This window comes from Macaca fascicularis, chromosome 14, assembly GCF_037993035.2.
Source record: "Macaca fascicularis isolate 582-1 chromosome 14, T2T-MFA8v1.1".
NCBI lineage: Eukaryota > Metazoa > Chordata > Mammalia > Primates > Cercopithecidae > Macaca > Macaca fascicularis.
Window position 1 is genome coordinate 40,749,061 of NC_088388.1, and position 16,859 is coordinate 40,765,919.

At 35.3% G+C, this 16,859-nt stretch overlaps 1 protein-coding gene across 3 annotated transcripts in view; it reads right to left on the bottom strand.

Moving 5' to 3' along the window:
* The window catches only part of LUZP2 (leucine zipper protein 2), a 578,438-nt gene that overhangs the window by 243,365 nt on the left and 318,214 nt on the right, over positions 1-16,859 (bottom strand). The window lies entirely within an intron of this gene.

A 16,859-nucleotide genomic window follows, 5' to 3' on the forward strand; every position in this document is an offset into this window, starting at 1 on the left:
TTTTTCACTAATCCTACTGTCAGTTATCTACATTTATCATTTTTCAGGTCTCATCAGTAGTTTCTTTACCCCTTATTCAACATGAGTATGAAATTACCCTTTCTAAAATAAATCTAAACAAGGGCATCCTTTATGCTGAAATGTCTGGTGGATTTACATAAACTCTGGCTCAAAATTAACTCCGTGTTCTCATTTCTTATTTCTTTCCTGAGACTCCTTGAACCGGTGTCTTTCCCCACCATACACATCCACACAAATACATCCTCAAAGCTTCCTTAAAAGTGACATGGATTTTCACTTGCCCATAGTGTCAAACATGCTCTTCTCTGTTGTTTCCTTTCAGGCTCTGAATAATGAGATCCTATGAGTGCCTTTGACATGGCACCAGTGCCACCTCCCTAAGGAAATGTTATCTAAAGTCCACAGACTAAATGCTCTTTTGTCACTGTATGCATTCATCTATTATAACAATTTCCACACGTTATTTCAAATATTTTTCCCTTTGTCTCACTAGGCTAAAAATTCCTTGAGAGTACATACAGATTGTTACTTTTCTTGTGTATATCAAACACTCAGTAAATGTCAAAGAGTGAATTAGATTCACTCTCACTCTCAACTGCCATGACTCCTTCATACAGCTTTCCTCTCCAATGAATAAAATGCATGAATAATTGAAATGTAATGCCTATAACATAAAGTAAGGAATTGTCACTTTCATTTTCTGTGCCTAGTGTCTTTTCTCATAAAATGAAGAGCCTCATTGTGAGAAAAATTATTACTATAGAAACATTTAAATGTACACAACTGTAAAACTTAACTCTCCAATGTATACTATTGCTTCCTAAAAAATAACTAGCCTATTATAAGTTATTGTGAGAAAAAAAATTCTTTGATGAAGGTGTGAGTGGAAAACCCAGCCTTCAGGCAGGTGATACAAATTTGATTAACAGATGGAATCATACTGTATACCATGAATGTTTTATGGTCTGTAAAATGTAAAATGTGAAAACTAATTCAGAATGGTGAATTGATAAAGCAGTAAAAAATACATTTCAAAAAACAGAAAAGTTTTAAACTTCAGGCATAATTATAAATGTATATTCCTATACAGATTTCTGGGCATATATGTCAACAGAAATGTCTAAATCACTAAGTCATCCAAATATCCCAGGCATATAATGTGGATATTTGAGGCTACAAGTAACTGTTCACTCAAAGGTCTACTACTAGTGTTTTTCCTCACATGGAAATTAAATCGTATCATTCTCTTGCTTACGATTCCTCAATATCTTCCCATCAACAAAACACAAATGAAAATCCCTTAGGTATGACGGAGGGCTTTTCAAAAGCTGGTTCCTAACACTTGTCTAAAATTATTTCCTGGCAAGCTATACCTCACTCTCTGTTACAGCTTGCAATTTTCCAAACATGCTGTGCTAGGTGACTTTCTTTCACTTCCCATTATATTTGCCTCCCTTCCCTTTTCTTCTCAGTAACAAACAAATGCTTTCTCAGAGTCACCAACCCCATGAAGTCTTGATATTCCCAGGCACCCAGATTGTGTCTTCCCTGTATATCTATTATACTTTTAAACAAAATATCATTAACCATAAGATTAATAATATTTCAAGTTTTTAAAAAATCATTTTCATGGATGCCTGTTTAATGTATTCAAAAAATATTGAGCTCCTTCTATGAACATTGTAGTTAAAGTAATTAGCAGAATAGGTATGGCTTTTGGTCTCTGCAAATTTACAGACAATTGGATAAGATGGACATTATGTAAGTAACAACAATGCAATGAATAATTAAGAGTTAAAAATATATAAAAATATATTGCACGGGATCAAGACAAGTAAGGGGTCATAGAGGCTTCTCTGTGAAAGTGGTGTTTAAGTTGAACCTGTATAGATAGGCAGAAGAAATGTCCTTTGCATAACACAGAACATTATATATAATAATCTCACAGTAAATATTTGTTGAACAAACAAATGACAAAGTAAAACTACCCATAATTTTTCATATAATTTCTGCAAACTTCTGATATATTTTTAAAGAAATTTAAAGTTTAAAGCCTCCTATTTTTGCTTGAAAGATTAATACACATGCTTTCAACATAGATAATTTATTAGAATTGCAGCCCTGCCGTGCTTCACATTCCACCTCTAGGACACTGCTTATTAACGTCAGAAGAATAAGTGACATGTCAAGTTTCCAGGACCATGCCAATGTCTAAAAACCAATTTCTTAGCTACGGTACAGAAACAAAATGTGCCCAGCAGTTTTCAACTGGGCTAATAATTAGACATTCTCATAAAAGCAAAGAAAATTTTCTTATTTAAACCTTCTTACAGAGGAAATCATTTTTGTTGTCTTCCTTCTCGATGCAAGAAACCTAAACATCATCTACCTAAAAGACAGATCATCCATCTTGTGATCCATCTGCAAAGATATTTTTTGAAAACATTTCCACTGACAGCTTACTTTATTTTGCCAATCTATTTAAAGATACAGAACCAAAGTTGTTTTTAAAAAAATCAAGTTGCTGCAACTCAAAGAGCTTGGAGAATTTTCTAGCCTAGTATCTAAATATTTTATTTGATTATAAGACAGCCCATGCCTGCTATATTTCTAAAGAACTAATTCATAAGCACATGTAATCTGCCAGTGGCAACAGAAAAAACTAATAAATTGTATTATCTACATATTTGCAAAAATGAGCTGGAAGATATATTTATAACACAGGAAAATATTACACAGTGTATGACGGGCTACCCCTGGGAAAGAGAAGAGTAACTGGTACAAGAAATTGTGATACACTTGGTAATTCCATTTCCCGAACAATTATTTTTACTGCATTTCACTGTGCAATTGGACATGACTGTCATGTCTTGTCTTGGCTGAGGACAGATCTGCATCTTGAACCATAGATTAGAAAAAAATACCGATCCCTCTTTTCATTCATCTACTTTGAGGAAAGTAAATTCTCACTATCAGAAAATTTGGAAAATTAATTCTGTTTTTCAAAAACTTGTATTCCTCATTTTTGTAGATTATTTGGAAAATATGTGGCCATTGAAGTCCAACAGATCTGTTGAAATTCAGATTTCAGATTCCAACTCATTCATCAATTGTATAATTTTCACTGGGCTTTTGTATCTTTCTGAGACTGCTCCTCATTTGTAAATTAGGGATGTTCACATTTCAGATTCCAACTCATTCATCAATTGTATAATTTTCACTGGGCTTTTGTATCTTTCTGAGACTGCTCCTCATTTGTAAATTAGGGATGTTATATACCTTCAACATCAACTCATTCATGAGCCAACTAGAAATACTATATGCTTTTGGTGTAAGTTTCAAGAGTAGTATACAAATTAGAGTTTGTGCATAAATCTTTCTAACACCTGGTCTGAAATATCTTAGTTATTATTACACTTTGATGCATCTCTAGATACATGTTTGTTGTTACTAATGATAGCATTCATTTATTGCTCATAATAAAGCAGGTGCAATTGATATATTATTATTATTTCCATTTTACAGATGATGAAAATGATCCTTAGAGGAACATTGTTTTTTTTTTTTTTTTTTTTTTTTTTTTGAGAAGGAGTCTCGCTCTGTCGCCCAGGCTGGAGTGCAGTGGCGCGATCTCGGCTCACTGCAAGCTCCGCCTCCCGGGTTCACGCCATTCTCCTGCCTCAGCCTCCCGAGTAGCTGGGACTACAGGCGCCCACAACCGCGCCCAGCTAATTTTTTGTATTTTTAGTAGAGACGGGGTTTCACCGTGGTCTCGATCTCCTGACCTTGTGATCCGCCCGCCTCGGCCTCCCAAAGTGCTGGGATTACAGGCGTGAGCCACCGCGCCCGGCCTGGAACATTGTTAATGATCAAATTACCAAAGAACGATGCCTACTCTGAATCCAGATGTCTGACTCCACAGGACAAAACCACTGAATTTACTGTTCTCAAATTATTCATTTTAAGAACTTATCCTTCTAAATTGAATCCCTGAGGGTCATGAGTTATGTCTTAAAATATGAAATGGAACATGAAAAAATGAATTCTTTCTTACTTAGTTTTGGCCAAAATGTAAATAAACTGAATATCAAATATTAAAAAAAGTTTGAAATATACCGCCCAGAAAAAGAATGTGAACATCACTCCAAAAACTGTGTTACCTATGTGTCTAGTATGTCACTTGTCATCTGCAAAATGGAAACAATAATTGTACCTACCTCAGTGGCTGGCATGAGGATTAAGTGAAATAACTAATGTTTTTAAATCACTTAACATGGTGCTTACCAGATTACTGAATGACAAAGAAAATCCTGAATCCAGATATCTGACCTTATAGAATCAATCAAAATAAATATTTTTCTGGGGCAAGATTATATATTAATATATTTGTATATGTAATTAGTATTGTTAAATGATATCAAAATATTTTTCCAACATCTCAATTCTGTAAGTGCCACTAAATCTCACTTGAGCTCTTATCCTGGATAAGCATGACTATATTTTTTCACATCCTAATTGTGCTTTAAGGAGCTTAAAAACACTTTTTACCACCTAATTTATCATGCATTGCTATAATCTAAACTTTTACTGTTGAGGTGACACTATCAGAGAGATACAGAATATTAAAGCTGAAAAAAAAAGAGGTTTTAGAGATAAGATGGTCTAGTCACCATATTACAGAGGAAGAAAAGTCTCATTGAGAAAAATGATTTGTTCAGATCATTCTAACTACCATGTGGGAGGTGCTTACTGCAAGCCAGGCATGGGACTAGGAGATTCACAAAATTATTTTTATCATTATAAAAGCTAAATATAATGTCCTTCTTATATAAAGAAAACTGAGGCTTATAAAGTTTACTTGAGTTACCAACCATGAAAAAATGGCAGGGTCATAAAAGTCATTATTTGTTTTTTTAAAAAAAGAAGATAAGAGATGAAAGAGATGCACTAATACAAACCAAACCCACTCCTGAATCAAGACTTCAGTATTCCCACCTGGCACATGCTCTGTTGCATTTCATTCAGTGATTAAACAGTTTAAGTACATCTGAACTTCATCCTGTGGCCCTGATTGTTGCTCATTCTGGGACGGAGACTGAGATCACTACTCTCTTTCATAAGGAACATTTTGACAAGCTACTTTAATGACACTCAGAGCATTTTACTCTTGAAAACCCACGATGAAGAGATACGTCAGCTTTCCGAGGAAGTTGATTCTCTGAGCAAAGTGGAGGTTGAGAGGTCTGGAGTCTGAAAACAAACCTGACCCGTCTGTTCTTACTTCAGGAGAGATCCTACTGCTTTAAGCTGCTAAAGGCTGGTCAGGAAAAGGCAAGTATCTTCTAGAATCCGTCTACTTTCAACTCTTATTTATATGTCCCCAGTGGCTTGGAGAGTTATTACGGTAAATGATTTTTATTGGTAACATCTTAAAATTCCTCACTAAAGACAAGTGTTAGGTATTAAAACAACCAATTCCATAGCCACTTTTCAAAATGCCTAAATCTAAACTCCTTATCTAAGCTTTTGATTATCATCTGAGATTTAATTTGTAATTTCTTTTGGTATGCATCACAGTCAATATAAAAACATAAAAACATTTTAGAAAGATTAAGATCAATATTGTATATAAGAATTAAAATAGATGATTCATTCACAGTACTATTATTTAAATTTGTAATAAATTTGCATTTTGCAATTACATTACAAAAATAAAGATACAGATTCATTTATAGGAAAATTTGTGTATGGGGGTTTAATTATGAAGAATTGAACACCTTTCTACTTTAAATTAAAGCCAACATTTTTACGACACAGATTCAGTTTCCCATTCTCAACCTAGCAAATCAATACAGTATAGGACATTCTACTTAATAATAATATAATAATAATCAATTTTACTTTCATATTGAGTCTTTAATAACACTGAGAAACTCCTAGCACACTAGGATTTAAATCTCTTCTTGTGAGCATACTAAGCTGTAACTACCACAAGCCATCTGGGACTTTAGCTCTGTGGGTCAATAAAGAAACCATTTGCAAGAGAGGGAGGACTTTCTCTAGAAGTAAAACTTAAAGAAAAAGAGCTGTTCTCCGTAGAAAATTCATTTCACAGCACAAGGAAAGAAAGCATTTACATATATCAGACGGAAAACTCTTTCATAAAGCCCTCAAGGACCACATACATACTCTCTAGGAATAAAGATGAAGGCTTCTCTTTTATCTTTCTTTTTTTTAATGGTAGAAACCACTTGATCTCACTTGTCATTCATCCCTTCAATACATATTCATGGAGTACCTCTTGTGTTCTAGGATCTACACAGGAAAAACAAGGATGAAGAAATAATTTTTCACAGTCAGTGAACAAGGCAGATACATAAACAAATCATTTCTATTATGTGTCAGAATTATTTTCTACAATGGAAAAGATAGGGCAAAAGAGGAAGTTATTAATTCTCCTGAAGATAAGAAGAGAAAGATGGTGGGAAAGTTTCTACAGAAAATAAGCAAGTTTTAACTTACACAATGTATAAATTGGAATTAGGCAAATATAATAATGATTGCTAACACTACCAGTTGCTCACTGTGTACAAGGCACTGTGTTAAGTGCTTTACAAACATTAATAATCTCACTTAATTCTCATAACAGCCACTGAAGAAGGGTGTTGTTATTATTTCCAGTTTGCACATGCCAAAATGAGGCCCAGGGAAGTTCTGAACTTTGCTCATCATCATGTACCAGATGGTTAGGGTTTGAACATAAGCTTGTGTGATCATTGATCACTATTCTATCCTGCCTCCCAGGTAGAGAAGGGAGGGGCATCTCAGACAACAAACATTCAAAAGCTAGAGGTACATCACCACATTGAGTAATTTAGCATGTCTGGAACAAAGACTCTGATATAGTTTGGATATTTGTCCTCACCCAAATCTCCTATTGAAATGTATCTCCAATCTTGGAGGTGGGACCTGGTGGGAGTTGTTTGGATCATGGGGGTGGATCCCTCATGAATGGCTTGGGCCATCCTCTTATTGATAAGTGAGCTCTTGCTCTGAGTTCACACGAGATCTGGTTGTTTCAAAGTGTGTGGCACGACCCCCGACTCTCTTTTTCTCTCTTTCTGTCTCTCTCTCTCTATGCTCCATTCTTGCCATGTGATGTGCCTGCTCCCCCTTTGCCTTCTGCCATGACTGGAAGCTTCCTGAGGCCTCCCCAGAAGCAGATGCCACTATGCTTTCTGTACAGGCTGCAGAACCATGAGCCAATTAAACCTCTTTTCTTTATAAGTTACCTCATTTCAGATAGTTCTTTACAGCAATGCAACAACAGCCTAATACAGGCTCTATTTAGGAAGTGGCAGGAATATAACTGAAGAGAAGAGAGAAGTACCAGACAAGAAGGAATTTGTATTCTGTGCATAATGAGGAAAGAACAGGAAATTATAAGACTCTTGTTCAGGAGATCAGATGGGAGATGATCACTTAATTTAACATGAGAGAATGGTGTCAGTCTGAAATAAAACAGTATCAATGTGGACAAAAGTAATTACCAAGATTCTTAAGAGGAAGAGCAGATAAATTTTAGAGAAAGACTGAATGTGATGAGTAAAGAGGGAAAAGACTAGAGTATGACCCCCATGCATACGGCATGAGTGGCATGGTATTAAGTGCACCACAAACCAGGGCAAAAATGAAAGTTGTTTTCCAAGGAGCCAGATCCTCAGGTTTTCTGCACTTAAGAATTCCATGTGCATCTTTAAGATGTGAATATGCCTAGTGAGCCTGAATGAAAGCATCATCTGTGTACTAGACATTTCTGTGACAGTGGCTGCCACTTTCCTTAATTCCTTGGTTAGGCAACAATATATCATTTGGTTCTCTTTTGCAGTCCAAGAAATAAAACAAACAAACAAAAAACACAAAGCAAAACACACATAATATCTCCCTTCATACCTAATCCTTGCAAACTCACAGGAAGAATCTATTTTCATCTTTTTCTAAGACATTTAAATAGCTTTATTTATGCTATCTTACCAATATTTACATTATGGTATGTGCTAAAGAATAATTTAGCCCTATTTTTAAAGGGCGAAGAGAGGTTAAGTGGCTCTTCTGGGGAATCTGGAAAGAAAAGCTTAGTCGAAAATCAGTTCTTTATGTATAGAGCAACTGGCAAATTGTTATTGATGTTTCAGGTGGCTTGAGTTGTTAGAATATATATTTACTAGTAAACAGTGAGCTGAGAAGCGGAAGTGGAATTGAAGAAGTTTTTTTTGTTTTTTTTTTTTTTTACAAGATAGGCCCATGTGTTTCTTAATTCACTGTTAGCTTTTCGACTGATCTGTGTTTTCAATAAATAAGGATCTCAAGGTGATATTGAACATCATTGGGGTATTCATAGAAATATGGTTGAAAATGTTTGTTGTGTAAAATTTTATGTTTACATCAAATATCATTCTGCAACGCATCCTCATAACACACAAAAAAATATTTTATACATTTCTACCATCAAATACCATAGGGAAAGGGTCTAATATATATTGATTTTTATACCCAGGTGAGAAATTCTGATGAAACGCAACAGCCCATATTGTTGATGAAATAATTTTTCAATCTTAGGGTGAGATGGCAAATGATCACTTTGTCTTCCTTCAACCACCTTTTTTGTTTGTTAGTTTTACATAGTTTCTCAGGTTCCCAAACTCACTTGAATTTCTTCCTACCCTCTGGCTATTCCTTCTCAGTTTCCTTGGCTCCATTGGCTGACCTTTGAAAACTAGGGTAGCCCTTGGATTTCTTCTCTGTTTTATCTATACTTACTTCCTACAGATAATCTTATCTAATCTAATCTAGGAAGGACATGATATCTTATCTAATCTAGGCAGGACAAGATAGTTTGGGCTAGAGTGAAATGCCTTGGAATGCTGCATACTGAATGTATTTTAAAGGTAGAACAGCAGAATTTCCAGAAAGATAGAATATGGGATGTGCCTCAGATAACCAGCAAGATTGAAAAAACTACCTATCAGATACTATGTTTATTACCTCAGCAACAAAATAATCTATACATCAAACCTCTGCAACACATAATTTATCTATGTAACAAACTTGCACATGTACTCCTGAAACTAAAAATAAAAGCAAAAAAAAAGAAACAGAAAAGGAAAAAAAAAGGATTACTCCATGATTTTTGGCTGAAAAAGAAGGAAGATAAAGTTGACATTAACTGTGTCAGATAAGACCGCGATTAGCAAATCCGTGCTAGAAGCGATATCAGAAACTCAGTTTGGATATGTTACATTTCAGAGGCTATTAAAGGTGAGGATTCGTGTATCATATTGAATTTAAAGAGCAAAACCAGTACAAGTGATATGGAATATGGAATGAATTGTGTGGATTAAGCTTTTCAGGATTCTGAGGGCTAGTGGAGACATCTGTGGAAGTCTATCACTTCTAAATTCGGTGGCTAACCTCAAATCACAGTAGGGCAGAAGGGCTGGCAGTCAGTAAGAAAAACTGGAAGCAAAACAGAGTGAAGCAAGAATAAGATAGAATCTTCAATAACAACCTGAAATCTATGAAAACAAACTAGAAGACATGGGGACAAACTGAGGCCCAAGTTTATTTCTTATTTTCCGTAACCTCAACAGTTCGTCATCAACTCTCAGTTGAGGACTCAGAGAAGTTAAAGAGAAGACCTAATGGGAGCTGTAGGAGCTACAACCTTGTTACTGACGTATCTCCAAAGGATGAGGGCAAATCAGTGACACTGAGCATACACTGTAACAGCAACACTTGGTACCTCTTCAGAGCATAATGGTGGCTGTTTTTCTACAGACGGTCTCACGGCTTACCTTTCACTTCCTTTATGAACTTATTTATTCTTTTAAGGAATTCCCAGATTATCTTTTAAAATTATAACTCTGCTCTTGACAGTAAATCATTTTTCCCTGCTTTATTTTTGTCCATACCACCTTTTATCTTACAACACACTATATACCTATCTTACTTGTGTATCTTAACTTCTATCTCACCCATGAGGAAGTAAGCTTTATGAGAGCAGGTACATTAACTGTGCTGTTAAATATTGTTTCACATGATAGACAATAATATTTGCCGGACTGAATGGACAAATTCCAGTTTTGCAATTAAATAAAATGGCCTAATATTTTAATTTTTTTTAACCCGGTTATGTGGAATACCTTCCAGAAAGAGTGGCTATTATCTCTATACAGATCCTTGACAACAGATGTGTTTATTTCTTCAATTAGGTTGAGCCATATGTAATTGTTAATCTTTTATTCTTTCTAACCTACAAAAATGGCAATATTCTATGGCTCAACTTATATGCTAAATATGACAGGAAAAATGCATAGTAATCTGGGTAAATATGTGTATAAAATTTACCTGTGTGTGCGTATGTATGTATATGTGTGTCTGGGTATACTGATTTCATTTCTTCTTTGACTTCCTCAGGTTTACAACTATAGTTCCAAATTCTGAAATCCACAAACTAAATGGATACCAGTAACTTCAGTAAAACAAACAAAAACAAGGCTGTTAACTACCTGGACCACAACTACTCATAAACCTAACCATTCCTCTGCAGCTACATGCAGGTTGAATGCTGTTACTCACTCTTTTAGTGGGGAAAACACAGCTCTGGATTTCACTACACTTCTGTAGCATTATGAGAAGATAATTATTTAATAGCTATATTTACCTATTATAAAACTATATAAAGAAAATTCTAGATAATGTGCCAAGTATTTTTCAGTAGTGAGTAAAGTTTTTCATTTATTCCTTTGTATCATCATAATTCATTTATATAGTGGTCTCCTAAGCAAATCCAACCACTTCCTAATAGAACACACACACACGTGCGCGCACACACACACACACACACACAAATGCATAAGGAAAAAAAATCTATCCCTTTTTATAGGTGAAAATAGAGAAAAAAAGTTATTTAAAAACATTGTTTAAATTAGGGTTTAAAAACTCCCTCATTTTCAGAAAGTTCATTCTCACACACTTCTCTTCCATTACCCACTCCTTCCCTATATACCTTAAGACTTGGCTATGCCATTCTTATGAAGTCTATTTCTCCAGAGACTTAAAGAATGTTCACACTAAGGCAAAGTGAGACTTGCACTTATAGGAGGTATGATGAAGGAGGAAACATGTCCTTGGAATCTGAGGTGACAGATTTAGGTGAGATGCTGAAATGAGAATAGAATGGGATGCTGAACGAGCATGCAGTGAAAAGGAAACTAACTCAATGATCATCTGTGACATTTCAACAAGTTTGTTTCTGCAGGAATTCTGCAAGATAAGGTTATCTCTTCCCACTCCACATGTGAATAACTTGAGATTAATAAAATTACCCAAGCTAATATACATTGTATTTATTATTTATTCATTTGTTAACTTATACTATTTGTTAATTTATATTATTTATTTTGGCAAAGTGATATGAAACAGTTTTAGAATCATACATTTAATCAATTATAGAGCTCACATTGGAATACAGATCTCTTTTGTTATATATTATACATTTCCATATTGCCAGGTGAGCCATGTCATATGTTCTTAATATGAAAATATGACAGTGAACACATATTAATAGCATATTAACAATTCTTGTTTTCCAAATGAACTGACTTCACCTATCTTCCAAAAGAAAATTAAATAACTATAAGTTATTTAAATGTTTAACTCTAATTTAAGCCACAGTAATTCTATATTGATATAAACTATTTGTTTTTATATTTTAATCGTATTTGATGAATTGGTTATATTATAACTATTGTCAGTTTATATAATGAGTTACCTAATCTTGAAACACACACATAGAATTTAAGCTAAAAATATTTTTCCTAATTTTAGAGTTGATAGCTGGGATTTGTTACATGTGACTGTAGTACACCAGGGGTTAAGGACTATAGATATTTAACTACATGTTGCGTAGTGCAAAAGGTAGAGACCAACTTGTACAGTAAACATAATTAAATTTTACAATTAGCCTATGGGCCAGATAGATTTATTCCTGCAATGTGCACTATAAAATAATTCTATATAAGAACTTTAAATAAATCAAAGTATAAAAATTTTAACTTTGAATCTTATAGTTTATCTATACTGAAGAATATAACATTGGGCTTTGGAATATGAAGTTGGATTCAAAAACTTGTTTCTTCAGTTCTACAGATTGGCAGAGAAAAGATTAAATTTTCTCAGCCCCATTTTATCAGAGAACATCTACAGGAAAGGTTGTGTAAGTATTGGAATTTGCCAACCTTCAGAATCGAGTTCATTGCAAATCCAGTCAGAAGCTTAAACAAATAAAAGAAAACATGTTAGTGACCTTCACAGAAGCATGAGCTAAACTTTATTAGAATTTACACTGTCTAAAACCCAAAATATTATTTGAAGTTGTTGGGCTTAAGGACATGATGGTAGCACCTATATTGTTATGATCTGCTTAAATTAATTATTTAAATTAACAACTAACTCATCAATTTAAAATTGGAAGTAATCTTATAAGTCAAAGTGCTGTATAAACTCTAAAATATACCTTATTGTTTTTATTTCTATTACTATTATTTACATTTTATTTCCATTGTGATCAATGTTTCACAATTCCTAGCAATCTGACAATGCAGAATGTAAGTCTCCAACAGAATCACACCCCAAAATAATTAAGAAATGACTTGGATTCTATTTGACAGTGATGCTTTTATTTCTCTTCTGATCTCAGTTCTATCACAGCACAGAGTACAATATCCCCAAAATATGTTACTATGGCAACTGAGAAAGCCAAAGAGCAAGATGGTCTCCCTGACCTTCCTCCACTTTTTTATGGGAAGCATGGTCATAAAAAAAATTCTCTGACCTAGCTTGCCTGAAAGTAGGTCATAAGACCCTCATTCTAGAGGAGTTCTTTCCCTTACTTGGAAAGACTTAATGCTACACAGAGAGGCCAGTATGAATCTGAATGAACAAGACTTGCTGAATCTCTCCACACACCCATAATTCATTATCATAAACTACCCTTTCTTTTTTGTCCAATCACATTTCTACACAACTATCCATTCTTTGTCAAACCCGAGCACAAAAACAGCTGTCCCTGGATCTTTATTTCTGTAGCCTCTTGTGCTGTGTAAAACTTTGTTAAATAATTTGTTTGACCTGCCTTTTCTTTTTTTTCTTGACATGGAGTCTAGCTCTGTCACCCAAGCTGGACTGCAATGGTGCAATCTCAGCTCACTGCAACCTCTGCCTCCCAGGTTCAAGTGACTCTCCAGCCTCAGCTCCCCAAGTAGCTGGGATTACAGGTGCCTGCCACTATGCCTGGCTCATTTGTATTTTTAGTAGAGACGGTGTTTCACCATGTTAGTCAGGCTGGTCTCAAACTCCTCACTTCAGGTGATACGCCTGCCTTGGCCTCCCAAAGTGTTGGGATTACAGGTGTGAACTACTGCAACCGGCCTTAACCAGTTTTTTTAAAAATCAGCCATGATCCTTACAATGAGTGAGGAAAAGATATTACTTTTTCCTCCCATTGTAACGACCTATAATCAGAGGGTGCCATGGTCTGAAGTATCTAGACCATATTGCTCTTTTTTTTTTTTTTTTTTTTTTTTTGTGGATGTTCTTTGAGGGATAGTAAATAAATTGGTTTGCCCTCTGATGTGATTGATAAAACTGTTAATAAACTAACCCTTTCTACTTCATTTTCTGATTTTTTGATTTTTTTTTGTTGGCAACCCCTCTTCTCCAACCAACTTATATGTGATTCCATAGAAGTCGGTAAAAGGAGATTATTTTATCAGAGTTATCCCTCTGAGGAGAGAACTAAGGCTTTTAATAGTTAAAGACTGTCTGAGGTAAACTCTTCTCTATTCAAAAGTCTTGTTTCAGGAAGCAAAAAGAATAAAAACTCTTGGAATAACTGATAGAAATAACAGGAGAACTTTATCAACAGGATTGTAAATAACTGGGAACTAACTATTTGAGTCCACTTTGACTTACCTCTTTTCACATACAAATTCCAAGTTTACCTTCCCAATCTCCTTTTTCTTTACAGTGAGAATTTTATTTTTATAAATTTACTACCAACATGAACTGAATGCTCCTCATTTGTAAAAATAAGCAATTGAGTTTTATTGGTGAATCCCACATAGAGCACTGATCCTATAAAATGCTTCAGTAATTTAAGGGTTGATGGTGAGTATAGTTTACAAAAATGGTGAGTACAGTTTACAAAAATGTGCACAACGTTGATGATGAAGTCATAAACAAACTGGCAATAGTGAAGGCTGATTAGTAACATATATCAAATTCCGTGATGTAAATATTACAATGCCGAATTTCAAGCTACCATCAACTTAACAACTGATTCACAAAATTCCCAAATATTTAACAATTAACATTTACCGAGTGCTAAAAGCCAACTTCAACACATCACTGTATGTTCCTACCCTGAAGCTACACATTTACCAATGATAAAATAAGAAAAGTCCTGGAATGTAACCTGACTTTTTATCCCCAAGATTTTTGACCATTAAATACTTTTTATAGACTAACATCAATACAATATACTTTTACAAGTAATATTCCTGGTCTCTTCATGTCTTCCAACCCTAGTATTTCAAAGCAAGCCAGGCCAACATCTAGCTCCTGCATTTCTTTGCAACAGGCTTTCTGCCAAGACACACTTTTCTTGCTTATGTTGCAGGACAGAAATGTGGAATCAGAACTCCTGCAATAAGCCTTTGGCCAATATTTAAGAGGAGTCTTACAATGTCATCCAAAAATTTCTGTAGGATGATTAACCTCCATCATCCTTAACTGGCTGCCTTCCCTTTCTTGTTTTACTTCTCCATTACTCCGCTGCCGTGAATTCCTTTTCCCAAACTACTTAGTTTGAATTTTTTGTCTCAGGTGAAATCCAACCTAAAACAAACAGTTGAGAAAACGATGGGCTAGAAAATCTCAATGACCACGCAGGGCTCTAATTTTCAAAGATTAAAATACTTCCAGTGATATTTCTGACATTTTCAGGCTGAAAACCTCCAGTACCATTTATGATGCTTAGCTTATGTAAGTCAACACACAGATTTCTGCTGAACAAACTTTTAGGGCAAATCCAAGAGAATGATGGCCAAGGAAAGAGTATGAAGTAAAGAGGGTGCTTCTGGCCAGGCACAATGGCTTACGCCTGTAATCCCAGCACTTTAGGAGGCTGAGGCAGGCAGATCACTTGAGGTTAGGACTTTGAGACCAGCCTGGCCAACACGGTGAAACCCTGTGATATGGTTTGGCTGTTTCCCCACCCAAATCTCATATTGAATTGTAACTCCCACAGTTCCCACGTGTTGTGGGAGGAACCCGGTGAGAAGTAATTGAGTCATGGGGGTGGGTCTTTCCCGTGCTGTTCTCGTGATAATGAATAAGTCTCACTAGATCTTATGACTTTAAAAATCAGAGTTCGCCTGCACAAGCTCTCTTTCTTTGCCTGCCACCATCCATGTAAGATGTGACTTGCTCCTCCCTGCCTTCTGCCATGATCGTGAGGCCTCTCTAGCCATGTGGAACTGTAAGTCAATTAAACTCTTTTTCTTCCCAATATTGGATGTGTCTTTATCAGCAGCATGAAAACAGACTAATATACCCTGTCTCTACTTTAAAAAAATAAAAATAAATAAAATTAGTTGGGTGTGGTGGCACATGCCTGTAATCCCAGCTACTCAGCAGCCTGAAGCAGGACAATTGATTGAACCCAGGAGGCAGAGGAGTTGCAGTGAGCCAAGATTGCACCATTGCACTCTAGCCTGGGCAACAAAGTGAGACTCCATCTCAAAAATAAGTAAATAAATAAAGAAGGTTCTTCTCAGAAGATTCAGGACATGCTACCCCAAAATATATCTCATGGCATCTGAAGAGACAGCAGAAGCAAGAAGGTCCCTCTGACCTTCACCCTCCCTTCTCCCCTGAAGCAGGCTATAAAAGAATTTTCTGACCTTTCTCTAAAACAGGGCATGAGACTCATTTCAGAAGTAGCCCTCCTATATCTGGAGGAAATGAACATCTTTATTCTCTAAGATACGGAGATGCTAAGGTGAATCTGAACAAACAGGCCTGTCTAAGTTTACTCCAATTTGTTACCATTAGATCATCTATATTTGTCTTCCAATCATACTTCTGCAGGGCTGTCTATACAAGTAAACAAACCTCTCTTTTTCTTTGGTTCTTTGTTTATGAAGGTTCCTGTGTCAGTAAAACTTATTAAATAAATTGGTGTGTTTTTCTCTTGTTAATATGTCTTTTATTATAGGAGTACCTTCCATGAATTTCAGGATGGGTTAGGAAAAGATATGTTTTCTCCCCTGAAATTTCTATAACATTCCTACCTTTGATGGAGTAACTAGAAATGTAGGCTTTATCTGAATTTCCTAGATGGCTACTGCCTCCTCAATTTGCAAATACTTAGCCTGTTTTTTTGTCTCAGTGAATTTGTGATATAATAAGAAAAATGTATTTGGTCTTTGTGCCTGATTCCTGGCACAGAGCATCTAAGAGATAAATTAGTGTGAACATTGAAATAAATTGTAGACACTTAGTGTCCACAGAAAATTAGAAAATTGCTAGTGGAAACCCCATATATTTGGTTTCGCAAGTGTTAGGAGTAAAGAAACAGTTATTCCTAGTTTTGTTTTGTTTTGTTTCCTTTCTGGCGCTTGCTTGTTTGTACTTCAAAGCCTCACTGTCTTACTCTAATCTCTTGATGTTTCCGGTTTGATCACTATCTAAGAAAAACTCACTTACCATAAGTT